At 49.8% G+C, this 22,935-nt stretch overlaps 1 protein-coding gene across 2 annotated transcripts in view; it reads left to right on the top strand.

The window, feature by feature from the left end:
• The first annotated feature begins 13,650 nt into the window (after nucleotides 1-13,650).
• The window catches only part of BTBD18 (BTB domain containing 18), a 249,944-nt gene continuing 240,659 nt past the window's right edge, over nucleotides 13,651-22,935 (top strand). For both annotated transcript variants that reach the window (XM_063958557.1, XM_063958556.1), the window contains exon 1: nucleotides 13,651-13,883. The gene's annotated coding sequence lies outside the window, so the exon portion shown is untranslated. The remainder of the gene's footprint in view (nucleotides 13,884-22,935) is intronic.

Genomic DNA, 22,935 nt, shown 5'->3' with positions numbered 1-22,935 from the left:
TTTAAGTGCGGCCGTCTCAGGAGAGGGTAACGCCACTTGTTTCGATAAGCGTGTTAGCGCCTTGTCCACCCTAGGAGGTGTTTCCCAGCGCTCCCTAACCTCTGGCGGGAAAGGGTATAATGCCAATAATTTCTTTGAAATTATCAGCTTTTTATCAGGGGCAACCCACGCTTCATTACACACGTCATTTAATTCTTCTGATTCAGGAAAAACTATAGGTAGTTTTTTCATACCCCACATAATACCCTGTTTAGTGGTACCTGTAGTATCAGCTAAATGTAACGCCTCCTTCATTGCCAAAATCATATAACGTGTGGCCCTACTGGAAAATACGGTTGATTCGTCACCGTCACCACTGGAGTCATCGCCTGTGTCTGGGTCTGTGTCGACCGACTGAGGCAAAGGGCGTTTCACAGCCCTTGACGGTGTTTGAGTCGCCTGGACAGGCACTAATTGATTGTCCGGCCGCCTCATGTCGTCAAACGACTGCTTTAGCGTGTTGACACTATCCCGTAGTTCCATAAATAAAGGCATCCATTCCGGTGTCGACTCCCTAGGGGGTGACATCCTCATATTTGGCAATTGCTCCGCCTCCACACCAATATCGTCCTCATACATGTCGACACACACGTACCGACACACAGCAGACACACAGGGAATGCTCCTAACGAAGACAGGACCCACTAGCCCTTTGGGGAGACAGAGGGAGAGTTTGCCAGCACACACCAAAAGCGCTATATATATATCAGGGATAGCCTTATACTAAGTGCTCCCTTATAGCTGCTTTGTTATATCAAAATATCGCCATAAATGTGCCCCCCCCTCTCTGTTTTGCAGGGGAGAGACTTGGGAGCCGTCCTGACCAGCGGAGCTGTGAGAGGAAATGGCGCCGTGTGCTGAGGAGATAGGCCCCGCCCCTTTTCTGGCGGGCTCGTCTCCCGCTATTTAGAAAAATTAGGCAGGGGTTAAATATCTCCATATAGCCTCTAGGGCTATATGTGAGGTATTTTTAGCCTTTATAGGTAATCATTTTGCCTCCCAGGGCGCCCCCCTCCCAGCGCCCTGCACCCTCAGTGACTGCCGTGTGAAGTGTGCTGAGAGGAAAATGGCGCACAGCTGCAGTGCTGTGCGCTACCTTTTGAAGACTGCAGGAGTCTTCAGCCGCCGATTCTGGACCTCTTCTGTCTTCAGCATCTGCAAGGGGGCCGGCGGCGTGGCTCCGGTGACCATCCAGGCTGTACCTGTGATCGTCCCTCTGGAGCTTGATGTCCAGTAGCCAAGAAGCCAATCCATCCTGCACGCAGGTGAGTTGACTCCTTCTCCCCTCAGTCCCTCGCTGCAGTGATCCTGTTGCCAGCAGGAATCACTGTAAAATAAAAAACCTAGCTAAACTTTTTCTAAGCAGCTCTTTAGGAGAGCCACCTAGATTGCACCCTTCTCGGCCGGGCACAAAAATCTAACTGGAGTCTGGAGGAGGGTCATAGGGGGAGGAGCCAGTGCACACCACCTGATCGGAAAAAGCTTTACTTTTTGTGCCCTGTCTCCTGCGGAGCCGCTATTCCCCATGGTCCTTTCAGGAACCCCAGCATCCACTAGGACGATAGAGAAATAATAATTCCGGTGGAGAGTGGTAAAGTGTAGAAAGGACACCGGCCCTTTAAGGGAAGCTGTATTCTGCTGGAAGCTGAGGCTGGAAGCAGGTAGTGTTGTAGCTGGAAACAGATGAATCCACAATGGATTGGAGAGTCAGGCTACACCGCAGGTGGAATGCTGGTGCGGGTCTCTATGGTGGAAGTCTTGAGACAGGAGCTGGAACCTGGAAGACAATCATAGAAGAGAGACAAACAGGAACTAGGTTTGACAACCAAAGCACTGACGTCTTCCTTGCTCAGGTACAGCTTACTTATACCTGCAGCAAGGAAGGGGTTGGCTAGGCAATTATGCAAATCAACAACACAGACAGCAGATTGGTGGAAATGATCAGATGACAGAATCCAAGATGGCTGCGCCCATGCAGACACTTGGAGGGAAGTTTGGTTTGTAATCCATGTGGTCTGGGAAACAGTAATGGCGGCGCCGGCCACCGGAGACAGGAGACGCCAGGCTGATAGATGCACATTTAACCACGCGGGCACAGCGGAGGCCGCGGCTGATGAAAAGACCACTCTGTATGTGGAAACTCAGGAACAGCGGAATCCGGTCCTGGAACGCTGAGCCCGCCTTAGGAGGCATCTGAAGGGTAAGTAATGGCGTCCAGATACCCGGATCGTGACAGCACCCCCCCCTTTAGGAGTGGCCCCAGGACACTTCTTAGGCTTTAAAGGAAACTTTGCGTGGAAATTTCGGACCAAGGCAGGAGCATGGACGTCAGAGGCATTGGTCCAAGAGCGTTCTTCAGGACCATAGCCCTTCCAGTCAATGAGATACTGAAGTTGACCGTAACGGTGACGTGAGTCCAGGATCTTGGCCACTTCATACTCAACGCCTCGTTGAGTTTGGACTTTCGGAGTTGGTGGAAGTGAGGAATGAAACCGATTCAAGATTAGCGGTTTCAACAGGGAAACATGGAATGTCCTGGGTATTTTTAAGAAGGGAGGTAACTGGAGTCTGTAAGCAACAGGATTGATGACTTGATCAATTTTAAAAGGACCGATGTAGCGAGGTGCAAACTTCATACTGGGAACTCTTAACCTCAAATTCTTCGTGGATAACCATACCCGATCATCGACCTTGAGAGCAGGAACTGCTCGACGCTTCTTATCCGCAAACTTCTTGTACCTGAACGATGCCTTGAGCAGAGCTGATCGTACGCTCTTCCAGATATTGGCAAACTGATGCAAGGTGATATCCACTGCGGGAACAGAAGTTGCTGGAAGCGGTTGGAACTCAGGGACTTTAGGGTGGAATCCAAAGTTGGTGAAGAATGGTGTTGAGGAAGATGAAGAATGATACTGGTTGTTATGACAGAACTCGGCCCAGGGAAGTAATTGAACCCAGTCATCTTGAGAGGAGGACACATAGATGCGGAGGAAGGCCTCCAAGTCCTGATTCACCCTCTCAGTTTGACCATTGGTCTGAGGATGGTAAGCCGTGGAAAACTTTAACTTGACTTGGAGGACTTGACATAAACTTCGCCAGAATTTGGCTGTGAATTGAACTCCTCGATCTGAGATAATTTCTTCTGGAAGACCGTGGAGTCGGAAGATCTCTTGTATGAATACTTGAGCCAACTTGGAAGCTGACGGAAGACCGGTGAGAGGAATGAAGTGTGCCATCTTGGTGAACCGGTCAACTACCACCCAGATGGTATTGAACTTGTTGCACATGGGCAAATCTGTAATAAAATCCATCGACAAATGGGTCCATGGTCGACGGGGAACAGATAGTGGAACCAGTTGCCCCGCAGGCGACTGGCGGGATACTTTATGTTGAGCACACTTTGGGCAAGATGCAATAAACTCCAAAACGTCCTTTTTCAGAGTTGGCCACCAATAGGACCTAGAGATAAACTCCAGGGTTTTTTGGATACCTGTATGTCCGGCAAAACGGGAAGCATGGGCCCAATGCATGAGCTTCTTCCTTAGTGTCGGCTTCACAAAACTTTTCCCTGATGGGGGCGTAGAGTCCATCCCTACCGTGGAGAATGCCAACGGATTTATAATAGGATGCTTGTCTGAAGACTCTGACTCATTTTCTTGCTCCCATGAGCGGGAAAGGGCATCGGCCTTGCGATTCTGAGAGCCCGGACAGAACTGGAGTTTAAAGTCGAACCTGGAAAAGAAAAGTGCCCATCTGGCCTGACGAGGGTTGAGACATTGTGCGCCTTTTAGATATAGAAGGTTCTTGTGGTCTGTAAGGATGGTGATTGAATGAGAAGCTCCCTCCAACAGATATCTCCACTCCTCTAGAGCGAGCTTGATGGCTAGCAACTCCTGGTCGCCAATGGCATAGTTGCGCTCCGCTGGGGAGAACTTCCGTGAGAAGAAACTGCAAGGATGTAAATGACCATCTTTAGCCCTCTGAGATAACACCGCTCCTACTCCAACGGAGGAGGCATCCACCTCTAAGATGAAAGGAGAGTCGATGTCAGGCTGTTTCAGGACAGGTGCAGAGATGAACCTCTGTTTTAAAAGATGAAAAGCTTGCATGGCTTCTTCAGACCACTTGGACGGGTTAGCACCCTTCTTGGTGAAAGCAGTAATAGGCGCCACAATGGTGGAAAAGTCTCGTATAAACTTTCGGTAATAATTGGCGAACCCTAAGAACCTCTGGACCCCTTTGAGGGTTAAGGGTACCGGCCAATTCTGGATTGCTTGTAGTTTCTCAGGATCCATCTCTAGTCCGGAACCGGACACAATGTACCCTAGAAACGGAATGGACTTGACTTCAAAGACGCATTTCTCTAATTTGCAGTAGAGATGATTGACACGGAGACGGGACAGAACCTCCTTTACCCAGAAACGATGTTCCTCTAAATCGTTGGCAAAAATGAGGATATCATCTAGATAGACCACGACATGACGGTATAGAATGTCTCTGAAGATCTCATTGACGAAATGCTGGAAGACAGCTGGAGCATTGCTCAATCCGAAGGGCATGACGAGGTACTCATAATGTCCGTCACGGGTGTTAAATGCGGTCTTCCACTCGTCACCCTCACGGATCCGGATGAGATTGTATGCACCTCTCAGGTCCAGCTTTGTAAAGATGGTAGCTCCGCTAACTCTGTCAAAGAGCTCAGTAATCAGGGGTAAAGGATAGCGGTTCTTGATGGTAATGTCGTTCAAACCTCTGTAGTCGATGCACGGCCGCAGACCACCATCTTTCTTCTTTACAAAAAAGAAGCCTGCGCCGGCTGGAGAAGAAGAAGGTCGAATGAACCCCTTTGCTAGGTTCTCTTTAATGTATTCCTCCATAGAATGTGTCTCGGGGAGAGACAACGGATAAGTTCGGCCTCGAGGTGGAACCTTCCCTGGAACGAGATCAATCGGGCAGTCCCATTCTCTATGAGGAGGAAGGATATCAGCAGAAGCTTTACTGAACACATCCGTGAAATCTTGATATGGAGGAGGTGGAACATCAGACGACCTGGGGGAGGAAGAACAGACAGGCAACACTTTAAACAAACATGTCTTAGTACAGGAGGAACCCCATGCCAGGATTTGCGTAGTCGTCCAATCAATTGTAGGATTGTGAAGACGGAGCCATGGAAGGCCCAGGACCACAGGATGTGTGGCTCTTGGAATCACTAAAAATGAAATAAGTTCGGAATGAAGAACTCCCACTCTCAGACGAACTGGTAGAGTCCTTAGAGAAATAACTGTATCAAAAATTTTACTGCCATCCACAGCAGTTAAGGAAAAGGACGAAGGAAGTCTCTCGGTGGGTAGGGACCACCGTTTAACATAGGCTTCAGTAATAAAGTTCCCAGCTGCTCCGGAATCCAGGAGGGCAATGACGTTCTGATAACGTTGAGCAACTTGAAGCGAGACTGGGAGGTTACAATCTTGAGGAGATGGAGAGGAGATCATTACTCCTAGCCGGCCCTCTCCTTGGCGAGCTAGGATTTGGAGTTTCCCGGACGTTTGGGACAGGCATTAATGGTGTGAGACGGAGCTGCACAATACAGACAGAGAAACTCGGAGAGACGTCTTCGGCGCTCAGCAGGAGTTAAACGGGAACGGCCAATTTGCATGGGCTCATCTTTAGATGGTGACAGTTGGCGAGGAGGAGGAGCAGAAGATTTTGGAGCAGATGATCTTCCACGCTCAGTTGCTCTCTCTCTGAAACGTAAGTCAACTTTCGTACAAAGTGAGATTAGCTCATCTAACTTGGAGGGTAAGTCTCTGGTAGCTAACTCATCTTTAATACGCTCGGATAAACCATGCCAGAATGCAGCATACAGGGCCTCGTCGTTCCATGCCAGTTCGGATGCCAGGATCTGGAACTGTATAAGATATTGTCCTACAGTACGTGATTCCTGGCGTAAACGGAGAATCTCAGACGAAGCTGAAGTTACCCGGCCTGGCTCGTCGAAGATGCGCCTGAATGTTGACACAAATGCAGTGTAAGAAGATAGCAGGGTGTCGGACCTCTCCCATAACGGTGATGCCCAATCAAGGGCTGAGCCACTGAGAAGAGAAATAATGTAGGCAATTTTTGTACGGTCACTGGGAAAATTGCCAGGTTGTAGCTCAAACTGAATCTCACACTGGTTGAGAAATCCCCTGCAGAATCTTGGAGATCCGTCAAATTTTGCTGGCGTTGGAAGATGAAGACGTGGAGCAGAAATGGGTAAGGTGGGTGGGGTTATAGCTGGAGTCACTGTGGTTGACGCACCAGACGCGCCTGATCCACGGAGAGTTGTCTGAATCCCATCCAGCCGAGTAGAGAGATCCTGGAGACAGCGGATGATGTGGCCCTGTGCAGCCTCCTGATGTTCTAGTCGGGCTGCCAGTTCTTGCATCGGCCTGGCCGCTTGATCCTGGTCTCCGGCTGGATTCATTAGGTCAGTGCTTACTGTCACAACTGAGGGCCTGAGCTGACGGGAGGCAGCCTCAGTTGTAGGGGCTGAGATGTACCGGAACCTGGGAGGTTGTATCAGACCCCTGGACATGTAAGTAACATGAATAATAACTGCCCGAAGGCGTGACCACGACAACTTAGATAAAAGTCAATGATGTTTATTATGACAACTCCGCATCACAGCAGCAATAAAAGAAAACGTAAAAGTCAGCAAAGAATAAATACAGTTCCTGAGTACTACAGCATGGCAGGAGCCACAGGGCACTGGTAGTGTGAGATAGTTCTTATGATCTTCTAGATGGAAAGTCCTTACCAGGCCCGGCTGTAGCAATGGAGATAACCCAGGATTGTACCAGCTGGTGTTCCAGGAAGAGCTGGGTTGCTGAAGGTAAAACAGCTGCTGTGGATACTGGCTGGAACCAGACTGTTGTTAGCACGGAGTGGATACTGGCTGGAACCAGTTAAATAATAAATGAACTTTGGGAGCGATGAAATGTGAACTGAAATGTAGAACTTGAGAGCGGAGAAATAATAATTCCGGTGGAGAGTGGTAAAGTGTAGAAAGGACACCGGCCCTTTAAGGGAAGCTGTACTCTGCTGGAAGCTGAGGCTGGAAGCAGGTAGTGTTGTAGCTGGAAACAGATGAATCCACAATGGATTGGAGAGTCAGGCTACACCGCAGGTGGAATGCTGGTGCGGGTCTCTATGGTGGAAGTCTTGAGACAGGAGCTGGAACCTGGAAGACAATCATAGAAGAGAGACAAACAGGAACTAGGTTTGACAACCAAAGCACTGACGTCTTCCTTGCTCAGGTACAGCTTACTTATACCTGCAGCAAGGAAGGGGTTGGCTAGGCAATTATGCAAATCAACAACACAGACAGCAGATTGGTGGAAATGATCAGATGACAGAATCCAAGATGGCTGCGCCCATGCAGACACTTGGAGGGAAGTTTGGTTTGTAATCCATGTGGTCTGGGAAACAGTAATGGCGGCGCCGGCCACCGGAGACAGGAGACGCCAGGCTGATAGATGCACATTTAACCACGCGGGCACAGCGGAGGCCGCGGCTGATGAAAAGACCACTCTGTATGTGGAAACTCAGGAACAGCGGAATCCGGTCCTGGAACGCTGAGCCCGCCTTAGGAGGCATCTGAAGGGTAAGTAATGGCGTCCAGATACCCGGATCGTGACACCGTGATGTTGTCCCACTGGATCAATACCGGCTGACCTTGAAGCAGAGGTCTTGCTAAGCTTAGAGCATTGTAAATTGCCCTTAGCTCCAGTATATTTATGTGGAGAGAAGTCTCCAGACTCGATCACACTCTCTGGAAATTTTTTCCTTGTGTGACTGCTCCCCAGCCACTCAGGCTGGCATCCGTGGTCACCAGGACCCAGTCCTGAATGCCGAATCTGCGGCCCTTTCATAGATGAGCACTCTGCAGCCACCGCAGAAGAAACACCCTTGTCCTTGGAGACAGGGTTATCCGCTGATGCATCTGAAGATGCGATCCGGACCATTTTTCCAGCAGATCCCACGTAAAGGTTCTTGCGTGAAATCTACCGAATGGGATCGCTTTGTAAGAAACCACCATTTTTCACAGGATCCTTGTGCAATGATGCACTGATACTTTTCCTGGTTTTAGGAGGTTCCTGACTAGCTCGGATAACTCCCTGGCTTTCTTCTCCGGGAGAAAACATCCTTTTCTGGACTGTGTCCAGAATCATCCCTAGGAACAGTAGACGTGTCGTCGGAAAAAACTGCGATTTTGGAATATTTAGAATCCACTCGTGCTGTCGTAGAACTACTTAAGATAGTGCTACTCCGACCTCCAACTGTTCTCTGGACCTTGCCCTTATCAGGAAAGCGTCCATATTTCTTTTAAGAAGAATCATCATTTCGGCCATTACCTTGGTAAAGACCCGGGGTGCCGTGGACAATCCAAACGGCAGCGTCTGAACTGATAGTGACAGTTCTGTACCACGAACCTGAGGTACCCTTGGTGAGAAGGGCAAATTTGGACATGTAGGTAAGCGTCCCTGATATCCAGTGACACCATATCGTCCCCTTCTTCCTGGTTCGCTATCACTGCTCTGAGTGACTCCATCTTGATTTGAACACTTGTATGTAAGTGTTCAAATATTTCAGATCTCACCTAGCCGTCTGGCTTCAGTACCACAATATAGTGTGGAATAATACCCCTTCCCTTGTTGTAGAAGGGGTACTTTGATTATCACCTGCTGGGAATACAGCCTGTGAATTGTTCCCAATACTGCCTCCCTGTCGGAGGGAGACGTTGGTAAAGCAGACTTCAGGAACTTGTGAGGGGGAGACGTCTCGAATTTCCAATGTACACCTGGGATACTACGTGTAGGATCCAGGAGTCCACTTGTGAGTGAGCCCACTGCGTGCTGAAACTCTTGAGATGACCCCCTACCGCACCTGAGTCCGCTTGTACGGCCCCAGCGTCATGCTGCGGACTTGGCAGAAGCTGTGGAGGGCTTCTGTTCCTGGGAATGGGCTGCCTGCTGCAGTCTTCTTCCCTTTCCTCTACCCCTGGGCAGATATGACTGGCCCTTTTGCCCGCCTGCCCTTATGGGGACGAAAGGACTGAGACTGAAAAGACTGTGTCCTTTTCTGCTGAGATGTGACTTGGGGTAACAAAAGGTGGATTTTTCAGCTGTTGCCATGGCCACCAGGTCCGATGGACCGCCCCTTTATACGGCAATACTTCCATGTGCTGTCTGGAATCTGCATCACCTGACCACTGTCGTCTGGCAGATATGGACATCACATTTACTCTTGATGCCAGAATGCAAATATCCCTCTGCGCATCTCGCATATATAGAAATGCATCCTTAAAATGCTCTATAGTCAATAAAATCTTGTCCCTGTCAAGGGTATCAATATTTTCAGTCAGGAAATCCGACCAAGCCCCCTCAGCGCTGCACATCCAGGCTGAGGCGAATGCTGGTCGTAGTATAACACCAGTATATGTGTATATACTTTTAGGATATTTTTCAGCTTCCTATCAGCTGGCTCCTTGAGGGCTGCCGTATCTGGAGACGGTAACGCCACTTGTTTTTATAAGCGTGTGAGCGCCTTATTCACCCTAAGGTGTGTTTCCCAACTCGCCCTAACTTCTGGCGGGAAAGGGTATACCGCCAATAATTTTCTATCGGAGGAAACCCACGTATCATCACACACTTCATTTAATTTATCTGATTCAGGAAAAACTACAAGTAGTTTATTCACACCCTACATAATACCCTTATTTGTGGTACTTGTAGTATCAGAAATATGTAACACCTCCTTCATTGCCCTTAACATGAAACGTGTGGCCCTAAAGGAAAATACGTTTGTTTCTTCACCGTCGACACTGGAGTCAGTGTCCGTGTCGACCGACTGAGGTAAATGGGCGTTTTTACAAGCCCCTGACGGTGTCTGAGACGCCTGGACAGGTACTAATTTGTTTGCCGGCCGTCTCATGTCGTCAACCGACCTTGCAGCGTGTTGACATTATCACGTAATTCCTAAATAAGCCATCCATTCCAGTGTCGACTCCCTAGAGAGTGACATCACCAATACAGGCAATTTGCTCCGCCTCCTCACCAACATCGTCCTCCTACATGTCGACACACACGTACCGACACACAGCACACACACAGGGAATGCTCTGACAGAGGACAGGACCCACTAGCCCTTTGGGGAGACAGAGGGAGAGTTTGCCAGCACACACCAAAAACGCTATAATTATACAGGGACAACCCCTTATACAAGTGTTTTCCCTTATAGCATTTTTATATATGTAATCATATCGCCAAATAAGTGCCCCCCCTCTCTGTTTTAACCCTGTTTCTGTAGTGCAGTGCAGGGGAGAGCCTGGGAGCCTTCCTCACAGCAGAGCTGAGCAGGAAAATGGCGCCGTGTGCTGAGAATAGGCCCCGCCCCCTTTTCGGCGGGCTCTTCTCCCGGAGTTTGTGAGATCTGGCAGGGGTTAAATACATCCATATAGCCTCAAGGGCTATATGTGATGTATTTTAGCCATAAAAGGTATTATACATTGCTGCCCAGGGCGCCCCCCCCAGCGCCCTGCACCCTCAGTGACAGTTGGTGACTGTTGGTGAAGTGTGCTGACAACAATGGCGCACAGCTGCAGTGCTGTGCGCTACCTTATGAAGACTGAAAGTCTTCTGCCGCCTGTTTCTGGACCTCTTCAACTTCGGCATCTGCAAGGGGGGTCGGCGGCACGGCTCCGGGACGAACCCCAGGGTGAGACCTGTGTTCCGACTCCCTCTGGAGCTAATGGTGTCCAGTAGCCTAAGAAGCAAATCCATCCTGCACGCAGGTGAGTTTTCTTCTCTCCCCTAAGTCCCTCGTAGCAGTGAGCCTGTTGCCAGCAGGACTCACTGAAAATAAAAAACCTAACTTAAACTTTTATTCTAAGCAGCTCAGGAGAGCCACCTAGATTGCACCCTTCTCGTCGGGCACAAAAATCTAACTGAGGCTTGGAGGAGGGTCATAGGGGGAGGAGCCAGTGCACACCACCTGATCCTAAAGCTTTTATTATTGTGCCCTGTCTCCTGCGGAGCCGCTATATCCCCATGGTCCTGACGGAGTCCCCAGCATCCACTAGGACGTCGGAGAAATGATATCCCTGTCTAGGGTATCAAGGCCAGCTGACAAGGTATCTGTCCATGCTGCAACCGCGCTACATACCCATGCCGATGCGATCGCCGGTCTGAGCAAAGCACCTGTATGCGCATAAATAGACTTTAAAGTAGTCTCCTGCCTGTAATCTCCTGATCAGCAGGATCCTTGAGGGCTGCCGTGTCCGGAGACGGTAGCGCCACCTTCTTTGACAGGCGTGTTAAAGCCTTGTCCACCCTGGGAGAGGATTCCCAACGTACCCTGTCCTGTGCAGGGAAAGGATACGCCATAAGAACCCTTTTGGGAATCTGCAATTTTTTTATCTGGAGTTTCCCAAGCTTTTTCAAATAACTCGTTAAGCTCATGAGATGGGGGAAAGGTTACCTCAGGTTTCTTTTCCTTATACATGCGCACCCTCGTGTCAGGGACAGAGGGGTCATCTGTGATATGCAAAACATCTTTTATTGCAATAATCATACAGTGAATACTTTTTGCCATCCTTGGGTGCAATTAAGCATTATCGTAGTCGACACTGGAATCAGAATCCGTGTCGGTATCCGTGTCTACTATTGGGGACAGGGGACGTTTTTGAGACCCAGAAGGGCCCTGTGACCCAGTCCAATCCGAGGATTGACTCCCTGATTTCTCCCTGCACTGAGCTTTGTCCAGTCTCTTATGTAATGAGGCCACACTTGCATTTAACATATGCCACAGGTCCATCCAATCATGCGTCGGCGTTGCCGACGGATACACACCACTCATCTGCTCCACCTCCTCCTTGGACGAGCCTTCCGCTTCAGACATGCCGACACACACGTACCGACACCCCCACACGGATATATCTATAGGGGGACAATTCCCCAATAAGGCCCTTTGGAGAGACAGAGAGAGAGTATGCCAGCACACACCCAGCGCCAACTGACACTGGAATAAACCCAGACAGAGCTTTTATATATATATATATATATATATATATATATATCTCAATGTTATACACTCAATTATTGTGCCCCCCCCCTCTTTTCCAGCCCTCTGTCACCGAGTTCAGCAGGGGAGAGTCCGGGGAGCCAGCTTCTCTGCAGCTTCTGTGGAGAAAATGGCGCTGTTAGTGCTGAGGGATCAAGCTCCGCCCCCTCCAGCGGCGGGCTTCGGTCCCGCTGTAATTTTAAAAAAATGGCGGGGGATCTCTACATTTACTGCCCAGCAGCCTAATGTGCCCTGAAATGCCGGTCCGGAGGTTTATTGCTGCCCAGGGAGCCCTCCCTGCGCCCTGCACCCATCAGGGCCCGTTCTGTGTGTGTAGCGTGTGGGAGCAATGGCGCGCAGCGGCTTACCTCAGTGAAGATCTGAAGTCTTCTGCCGCCTTGAAGTCTTCTTTTCTTCTTATACTCACCCAGCTTCTATCTTCCGGCTCTGCGGCTCTGGGACGAACGGCGGGGTGAGACCTGCGTTCCGACTCCCTCTGGAGCTAATGGTGTCCAGTAGCCTAAGAAGCAGAGCCTATCATTTAAGTAGGTCTGCTTCTCTCTCCTCAGTCCCACGAAGCAGGGAGCCTGTTGCCAGCAGTGCTCCCTGAAAATAAAAAACCTAACAAAATTATTTTTCAGAGAAACTTTGGAGAGCTCTCCTCTGGGCACAAAATCTAACTGATGTCTGGAAGAGGGGCATAGAGGGAGGAGCCAGTGCACACCCATCTAAAGTTCCTTATAGTGCCCATGTCTCCTGCGGAGCCCGTCTATACCCCATGGTCCTTACGGAGTCCCCAGCATCCTCTAGGACGTAAGAGAAAAGTGAGTTACATGAACAGCAACCACCCTGCTGCCTGCCCTGTAATCCTGTTTACTAAATCTCTGTTTACATCTATTTATCTATTATAACTATCCCTTTAAACCGTGACACCCATGATTTACACAGGTTCTGTGGCTGGCTGACTTCAAGCCTGAATTTCAGCTAGTTTTAATCAGTGACAGAACCTGCGTAATTCAGTGTCCTAGTTTAAATGGACAGTATGGCAATGGTTAGCCTAATTTATAGCTTGCCTCTACTTCCACGAGAACAAACTTTCAGCCTAGATCAGCAGGGTCCAGGATGTACATGGAAGAAAACTAATTACATAAATATTTTGGGGTTCGAGAAACACTCTGGGACGCCGCCATTTTGACCACAAGAAGCGCAAGAGAACCGCTGCTGGCTGCTGCGCCGTCGTCAGCCAATCACCGCATCCAGGAAGAAACGTGACGACCAACGGGCGGCTGCCGTCATTTTCCCAGCAGCACCGTGGGGTTTGCGCAGAGATAGTGTACGGCCTACTCCTAGGGTTGGTTCTATATCGGAGGGGCTGAAGGGACCTTGTGACGTATTGAGGGGAGGAGCTACGTCACCAGGGGGAGGAGCTACGGGCGAACAGGGTACCCGAAAAGTACCCTCGCGGGCTCGCTTCGCTCGCCACGCTTCGGGCACGGTGGCTCGCTCCGCTCCGCTTCGCTCACCACCTAATTACTAAAGGTAATAGTTGGTGGCGTGGATAGTAGAGGAACTATCCCGCTGGCCTAGCTCCTCCCCCTTGCGTCGTAACTCCTCCCCCTTACGGAAAAGGTCCCTTAGCCCACTTGATTCTAGCATCTACCCTACTCCTAGGCTCCATCTCCACACACCCCGTAGGCGGTGGTAGTAATACTGCGCAGCAGCAGCGTGGTGCTGTTATTGGGGTACACTTTTACTGTTGTTACTTTTGCTCACGATTTCCTTTCATCTAATAAATTGTAGTTGAAGTTACAGAGGTCACTAGGGGCATGGTTACAATGACTTGGGTGTTTGCTTGGCTACTAGGCTTGCAGTAAACTGCTTTTTGTTGTTCGTGTCGCACAGTGCAATCACCAGGTTAGAGCTCTGACTAGAGCTGTCTGTATAGTGAGGGTGTTGATTATGGCTATAGGGAGCATGTGGGATAATAATGGGCATAATGGGATTGAATACATCTGAAACAAAGGAGTGTATGCAGACCTGTTTAATCTGATATGCCCTTTGTATAATATGATTTGGAAGTAAGGATTACCTTTCTGTTTATTTTATTTTTTTAGCATTGGTATAAAGGATGGGGGACTGTGATAATGAAGTCCCTATTTTAGGCGTTTGTGTTGTAACTGTACACTGGCCCTGTCTAGAGATGCTTGCCATAATATCGCTTTTCATCTGGGATACCAATGATTTACACAGGTTCTGTGGCTAATTTAAAACTAGTTGAAATGCAGATTTGAATTTAGCTAGCCACAGAACCTGTGTAAATTCTAGGTGTCCCGGATTAAAGAAACATTATGGCAAGCCTATGTATAGAGCACATTTCTCTTACGTCCTAGAGCAGGCATGTCCAAACTGCGGCCCTCCAGCTGTTGTGAAACTACATATCCCAGCATGCCCTGACACAGTTTTGCTGTCAGAGAATGCTAAAGCTGTGTCAGGGCATGCTGGGATGTGTAGTTTCTCAACAGCTGGAGGGCCGCAGTTTGGACATGCCTGTCCTAGAGGATGCTGGGGACTCCGTAAGGACCATGGGGTATAGACGGGCTCTGCAGGAGACATGGGCACTATAAAGAACTTTAGAAGGGTGTGCACTGGCTTCTCCCTCTATGCCCTTCCTCCAGACCTCAGTTAGATCCTGTGCCCAGAGGAGACTGGGTGCATTACAGGGGAGCTCTCCTGAGTTTCTCTGAAAAAAGAATTTTGTTGGGTTTTTATTTTCAGGGAGCACTGCTGGCAACAGGCTCCCTGCATCGTGGGACTGAGGAGAGAGAAGCAGACCTACTAAAATGATAGGCTCTGCTTCTTAGGCTACTGGACACCATTAGCTCCAGAGGGTCGGAACGCAGGTCTCACCCTCGCCGTTCGTCCCGGAGCCGCGCCGCCGTCATCCTCCATAGAGCCGGAAAATAGAAGCCGGGTGACTATTAGAAGAAAGAAGACTTCAAAGGCGGCAGAAGACTTCAGTTCTTCTCTGAGGTAACGCTGCGCGCCATTGCTCCCACACACAACACGCACTTATGGGTGCAGGGGGGGGGGGGCGCCCTGGGCAGCAATAAAAAATCTCTAGGACTGGCTAATAAGTTATATAGGCTGCGGAGGCAGTAGATTATACAATACCCCGCTAGTATTGAAAATTTGAGCGGGACCGAAGCCTGCCGCTGATGGGGCGGAGCTTGATCCCACAGCACTAACCAGCACGATTTTCTCCATAGCACTGCAGAGAAGCTGGCTCCCCAGACTCTCCCCTGCTGAACATGGTGACAGAGGGCAAAAAGAGGGGGGCACTTATAATAGGTGCAGTGAGTGTATATTGATATATATAAAAGCGCTGTTTATCTGGGAATTTTACTTCCAGTGTCAGTTGGCGCTGGGTATGTGTCGGCATACTCTCTCTCTGTCTCTCCAAGGGGCCTTGTTGGGGAACTGTCTCCATATACATATATCCCTGTGTGTGTGGGGGTGTCGGTACGCGTGTGTTGGCATGTCTGAAGCGGAAGACTCATCTAAGGAGGAGGTGGAGCAGATGATTGTGGTGTCTCCGTCGGCAACGCCGACACCTGATTGGTTGGATATGTGGAATGTTTTAAATGCAAATGTGACTTTATTACATAAGAGATTAGACAAAGCAGAGTCCAGGGATATTGCAGGGAGTCAATCAATGGCTTTGACTGTGTCACAGGGCCCTTCAGGGTCTCAAAAACGTCCCCTATCTTAAATAGCAGACACTGATACCAACACGGATTCTGACTCCAGTGTCGACTACGATGATGCAAGGTTACACCCAAGGGTGGCCAAAAGTATTCATTATATGATTATTGTAATAAAAGATGTTTTACATATCACAGATGACCCCTCTGTCCCTGACACGAGGGTACACATGTCTAAGGAAAAGAAACCTGAGGTAACGTTTCCCCCATCTCATGAGCTGAACACGCTATTTGAAAAGGCTTGGGAAACTCCAGACAAAAAACTGCAGATTCCCAAGAGAATTCTTATAGCATAATCTTTCCCTGCACAGGACAGGGTACAGTGGGAATCCTCGCCCAGGGTGGACAAAGCTTTAACGCGCTTATCCAAGAAGGTGGCGCTACCGTCTCCAGACACGGCATCCCTCAAGGATCCTGCTGATCGCAGACAGCAAACGACTTTAAAATCAATTTATACACATACGGGTGCTTTGCTCAGACCGGCAATAGCATCAGCTTGGGTTTGTAGTGCGGTAGCAGCATGGACAGATACCTTGTCAGCTGATATTGATACCCTTGATAGGGATACCATTTTATTGACCTTAGGTTACATCAAAGACGCAGTCTTATATATGAAAGACGCTCAGAGAGACGTTGGGTTACTAGGTTCGAGGGCCAACGCCATGGCTATTTCGGCTAGGCGAGCACTGTGGACCCGCCAATGGACGGGTGATGCCGACTCAAAGAGGCATATGGAAGTTTTGCCTTACAGGGGTGAGGTTTTATTTGGGGAAGGTCTCGCGGACCTGGTTTCCACAGCTACCTCGGGTAAATATACTTTCTTTTTCATCCACTAGGGGTCACTGGAGTACTCTTGGGATATGGATGGTGTTAGCAAGGACTGGGCACTGAATATTCAAATTTCAGTAACTCTCCTCCCCTCCATACTCCCAGAATACCTCAGTGTGGACCTCCAGAGGGGGACATACATTTTTTACTTTTAAATATTTTTGTTTTTATTTTTTATACATTACAATCCTTTCCCAGCTTCCACAAAAGCTATGGGTCCAGGATTACAGAAGCTGCTGCGTGCAGCTCTTGGCGTGTCGGGTCTCACAAAGGAGCCCCCTCACAGCCACAAGCAGCTCAGCTAACAACAGCTGAGGCTGCAGAAAGGACTGGACGAAGCTTGCTGGAAGAAGCCCCGTCAGAGCCCAAGTACATCAGCTACCTTCAGCTGAGAATGCAGAACGGAGCTTGCTGTAGAAGCCCCGTCAGAGCACAGGAACCCAGGTATTTATGACCGGGGCGGTCAGCTCACGCTGCCGCCCCGCCGTGTGGGGGGACTGCTATTATGTGCGTCGCCCGAGGCATCCCGCTGCTCCGTCCCCGCCACCGCTGTTATCAGCTCCCCGCCGCCGCTCCCCTATTCCCGGCCGCCGCTCAGAGGGACGCGCTGGACGGCCGCTGCAAGCGCCGTTCTCAGCGCTCCCTGCCTGTAATGCACAATCAGACAGCGTTCAGTGCTGCCGCGGTCCGTTCCTGTAATGGCCGGAGGCTTAGGGGAAGGTAAATGCTCAGACCGCGGACAGCGTTCACTGCTGCCGCGGTCTGTCTCAATAACGGCCGGCAGCTCAGCACGGCCAGCGCTCCCTGCACACGCTAAGGGGGTAGCAGGGGGGGGGAGATGCCGGCGCCTCTGATCACTCAGACCGCGGACAGTGCACACTGCTGCCGCGGTCTGTCCCTGTGAAACAGCCCTCTAGTAACTAGTGGGCTCATGCTGGGCAGTCAGGAGTTTCCCTGTCCCTATTACATGTAGCGCAGCTGCTGGGGGGGGAGAGATTATGCCACAGCAGCAGCAATAGAAGGGTTGCATTGTGTTATCTATGCATTCGTGTAGCACTTGTTATACCATACAACATGTTATACCATAGAAAATGTATATAAAATACTGTATGTATATATGGTCAGGTAAGGAAATATGCTATATGTTCTTTGACTATAAGCACATGGCTGGAGGCCATTTTAATCATACTTTCTCTAACGTCCTAGTGGATGCTGGGGACTCCGAAAGGACCATGGGGAATAGCGGCTCCGCAGGAGACTGGGCACAAAAGTAAAAGCTTTAAGACTACCTGGTGTGCACTGGCTCCTCCCCCTATGACCCTCCTCCAAGCCTCAGTTAGATTTTTGTGCCCGAACGAGAAGGGTGCATACTAAGGGGCTCTCCTGAGCTGCTTAGAGTAAAAGTTTAAAGTAGGTTTTTTATTTTCAGTGAGACCTGCTGGCAACAGGCTCACTGCACCGAGGGACTAAGGGGAGAAGAAGCGAACTCACCTGCGTGCAGAGTGGATTGGGCTTCTTAGGCTACTGGACATTAGCTCCAGAGGGACGATCACAGGCCCAGCCATGGATGGGTCCCAGAGCCGCGCCGCCGGCCCCCTTACAGAGCCAGAAGACTGAAGAGGTCCGGAAAATCGGCGGCAGAAGACGTCCTGTCTTCAATAAGGTAGCGCACAGCACCGCAGCTGTGCGCCATTGCTCTCAGCACACTTCACACTCCGGTCACTGAGGGTGCAGGGCGCTGGGGGGGGGGGCGCCCTGAGACGCAATAAAAATACCTTTTTTGGCAAAAAATACATCACATATAGCTCCTGGGCTATATGGATGCATTTAACCCCTGCCAATTTTTCCATAAAAAAGCGGGAGAAAGGCCGCCGAGAAGGGGGCGGAGCCTATCTCCTCAGCACACTGGCGCCATTTTTTCCTCACAGCTCCGTTGGAGGAAGGCTCCCTGACTCTCCCCTGCAGTCCTGCACTACAGAAACAGGGTAAAACAAGAGAGGGGGGGCACTAATTTGGCAGATAAATATATACAGCAGCTATATCAGGGAAAAACACTTATATAAGGTTATCCCTATATATATATATATAGCGCTCTGGTGTGTGCTGGCAAACTCTCCCTCTGTCTCCCCAAAGGGCTAGTGGGGTCCTGTCCTCTATCAGAGCATTCCCTGTGTGTGTGCTGTGTGTCGGTACGTTGTGTCGACATGTATGAGGAGGAAAATGGTGTGGAGGCGGAGCAATTGCCTGTGTTAGTGATGTCACCCCCTAGGGAGTCGACACCTGACTGGATGGTCTTATGGAAAGAATTACGTGATAGTGTCAGCACTTTACAAAAGACTGTTGACGACATGAGACAGCCGGCAAATCAGTTAATACCTGTACAGGCGTCTCAAACACCGTCAGGGGCTATAAAACGCCCGTTACCTCAGGTCGATACAGACACGGACACTGACTCCAGTGTCGACGGTGAGGAAACAAACGTATTTTCCAGTAGGGCCACACGTTACATGATCACGGCAATGAAGGAGGTTTTGAACATTTCTGATACTACAAGTACCACAAAAAAGGGTATTATGTGGGGTGTGAAAAAACTACCCGTAGTTTTTCCTGAATCAGATGAATTAAATGAGGTGTATGATGAAGCGTGGGTTTCCCCCAATAAAAAACTGCTAATTTCTAAAAAATTATTGGCATTATACCCTTTCCCGCCAGAGGTTAGGGCACGTTGGGAAACACCCCCTAGGGTAGATAAGGCGCTCACACGCTTATCAAAACAAGTGGCGTTACCGTCTCCTGATACGGCCGCCCTCAAGGAACCAGCTGATAGGAAGCTGGAAAATATCCTAAAAAGTATATACACACATACTGGTATTATACTGCGACCAGCAATCGCCTCAGCCTGGATGTGCAGTGCTGGGGTGGCTTGGTCGGATTCCCTGACTGAAAATATTGATACCCTGGACAGGGACAATATATTATTGACTATAGAGCATTTAAAGGATGCATTTCTATATATGCGAGATGCACAGAGGGACATTTGCACTCTGGCATCAAGAGTAAGTGCGATGTCCATTTCTGCCAGAAGAGGGTTATGGACGCGACAGTGGTCAGGTGATGCGGATTCCAAACGGCATATGGAAGTATTGCCGTATAAAGGGGAGGAGTTATTTGGGGTCGGTCTATCGGACCTGGTGGCCACGGCAACGGCTGGGAAATCCACCTTTTTACCCCAGGTCACCTCTCAGCAGAAAAAGATACCGTCTTTTCAGGCTCAGTCCTTTCGTCCCCATAAGGGCAAGCGGGCAAAAGGCCACTCATATCTGCCCCGGGGCAGAGGAAGGGGAAAAAGACTGCAGCAGACAGCCTCTTCCCACGAACAGAAGCCCTCCCCCGCTTCTGCCAAGTCCTCAGCATGACGCTGGGGCCTTACAAGCGGACTCAGGCACGGTGGGGGGCCGTCTCAAGAATTTCAGCGCGCAGTGGGCTCACTCGCAAGTGGACCCCTGGATCCTGCAGGTAGTATCTCAGGGGTACAAATTGGAATTTGAGACGTCTCCCCCTCGCCGGTTCCTGAAGTCTGCTTTACCAACGTCTCCCCCCGACAGGGAGGCGGTATTGGAAGCCATTCACAAGCTGTATTCCCAGCAGGTGATAATCAAGGTACCCCTCCTACAACAGGGAAAGGGGTATTATTCCACGCTGTTTGTGGTACCGAAGCCGGACGGCTCGGTGAGACCCATTTTAAATCTGAAATCCTTGAACACTTACATAAAAAGGTTCAAGTTCAAGATGGAGTCACTCAGAGCAGTGATAGCGAACCTGGAAGAAGGGGACTATATGGTGTCTCTGGACATCAAGGATGCTTACCTCCATGTCCCAATTTGCCCTTCTCACCAAGGGTACCTCAGGTTTGTGGTACAGAACTGTCACTATCAGTTTCAGACGCTGCCGTTTGGATTGTCCACGGCACCCCGGGTCTTTACCAAGGTAATGGCCGAAATTATGATTCTTCTTCGAAGAAAAGGCGTCTTAATTATCCCTTACTTGGACGATCTCCTGATAAGGGCAAGGTCCAGAGAACAGTTTGAGGTCGGAGTAGCACTATCTCAAGTAGTACTACGACAGCACGGATGGATTCTAAATATTCCAAAATCGCAGCTGATTCCGACGACACGTCTGCTGTTCCTAGGGATGATTCTGGACACGGTACAGAAAAAGGTGTTTCTCCCGGAGGAGAAAGCCAGGGAGTTATCCGACCTAGTCAGGAACCTCCTAAGACCAGGCCAAGTGTCAGTGCATCAATGCACAAGGGTCCTGGGAAAGATGGTGGCTTCTTACGAAGTGATTCCATTCGGCAGATTCCACGCAAGAACTTTTCAGTGGGATCTGCTGGACAAATGGTCCGGATCGCATCTTCAAATGCATCAGCGGATAACCCTGTCTCCAAGGACAAGGGTGTCTCTCCTGTGGTGGTTACAGAGTGCTCATCTCCTAGAGGGCCGCAGATTCGGCATTCAGGATTGGGTCCTGGTGACCACGGATGCCAGCCTGAGAGGCTGGGGAGCAGTCACACAGGGAAAAAATTTCCAGGGCTTGTGGTCAAGCATGGAAACGTCACTTCACATAAATATCCTGGAACTAAGGGCCATTTACAATGCCCTAAGTCAGGCAAGGCCTCTGCTTCAGGGTCAGCCGGTGTTGATCCAGTCGGACAACATCACGGCAGTCGCCCACGTAAACAGACAGGGCGGCACAAGAAGCAGGAGGGCAATGACGGAAGTTGCAAGGATTCTTCGCTGGGCTGAAAATCATGTGATAGCACTGTCAGCAGTGTTCATTCCGGGAGTGGACAACTGGGAAGCAGACTTCCTCAGCAGACACGATCTTCACCCGGGGGAGTGGGGACTTCACCCAGAAGTCTTCCACATGATTGTGAACCGTTGGGGAAAAACCAAAGGTGGACATGATGGCGTCCCGCCTCAACAAAAAACTGGACAGATATTGCGCCAGGTCAAGGGACCCTCAGGCAATAGCTGTGGACGCTCTGGTAACACCGTGGGTGTACCAGTCAGTATATGTGTTCCCTCCTCTGCCTCTCATACCCAAGGTACTGAGAATCATAAGAAGGAGAGGTGTAAAGACTATGCTCGTGGCTCCGGATTGGCCAAGAAGGACTTGGTACCCGGAAATTCAAGAGATGCTCACGGAAGACCCGTGGCCTCTACCTCTAAGAAAGGACCTGCTCCAGCAGGGACCATGTCTGTTCCAAGACTTACCGCGGCTGCGTTTGACGGCATGGCGGTTGAACGCCGGATTCTGAAGGAAAAAGGCATTCCAGATGAAGTCATCCCTACCCTGATCAAAGCCAGGAAGGATGTAACTGTGCAACATTATCACCGTATTTGGCGTAAATATGTTGCGTGGTGTGAGGCCAGGAAGGCCCCTACAGAGGAATTTCAACTGGGTCGATTCCTGCATTTCCTGCAAACAGGACTGTCTATGGGCCTCAAATTGGGGTCCATTAAGGTTCAAATTTCGGCCCTGTCAATATTCTTCCAAAAAGAACTAGCTTCAGTTCCTGAAGTTCAGACGTTTGTCAAGGGGGTACTGCATATACAGCCTCCTTTTGTGCCTCCAGTGGCACCTTGGGATCTCAATGTAGTTTTGGGATTCCTAAAATCACATTGGTTTGAACCACTCACCACTGTGGACTTAAAATATCTCACATGGAAAGTGGTAATGCTGTTAGCCCTGGCTTCAGCCAGGCGTGTATCAGAATTGGCGGCTTTATCCTATAAAAGCCCTTACCTAATTTTTCATACGGACAGGGCAGAATTGAGGACTCGTCCTCAATTTCTCCCGAAGGTGGTTTCAGCATTTCACTTAAACCAGTCTATTGTGGTGCCTGCGGCTACTAGGGACTTGGAGGAATCCAAGTTGCTGGACGTAGTCAGGGCCCTGAAAATATATGTTTCCAGGACGGCTGGAGTCAGAAAATCTGACTCGCTGTTTATCCTGTATGCACCCAACAAGCTGGGTGCTCCTGCTTCTAAGCAGACGATTGCTCGTTGGATTTGTAGTACAATTCAGCTTGCACATTCTGTGGCAGGCCTGCCACAGCCAAAATCTGTAAAAGCCCATTCCACACGGAAAGTGGGCTCATCTTGGGCGGCTGCCCGAGGGGTCTCGGCTTTACAACTTTGCC

This window comes from Pseudophryne corroboree, chromosome 3 (assembly GCF_028390025.1).
Source record: "Pseudophryne corroboree isolate aPseCor3 chromosome 3, aPseCor3.hap2, whole genome shotgun sequence".
NCBI classification, from domain to species: Eukaryota; Metazoa; Chordata; class Amphibia; order Anura; family Myobatrachidae; genus Pseudophryne; species Pseudophryne corroboree.
Note: the sequence above shows the minus strand (reverse complement) of the source record. Positions and strands in the feature narration are given on the sequence as shown.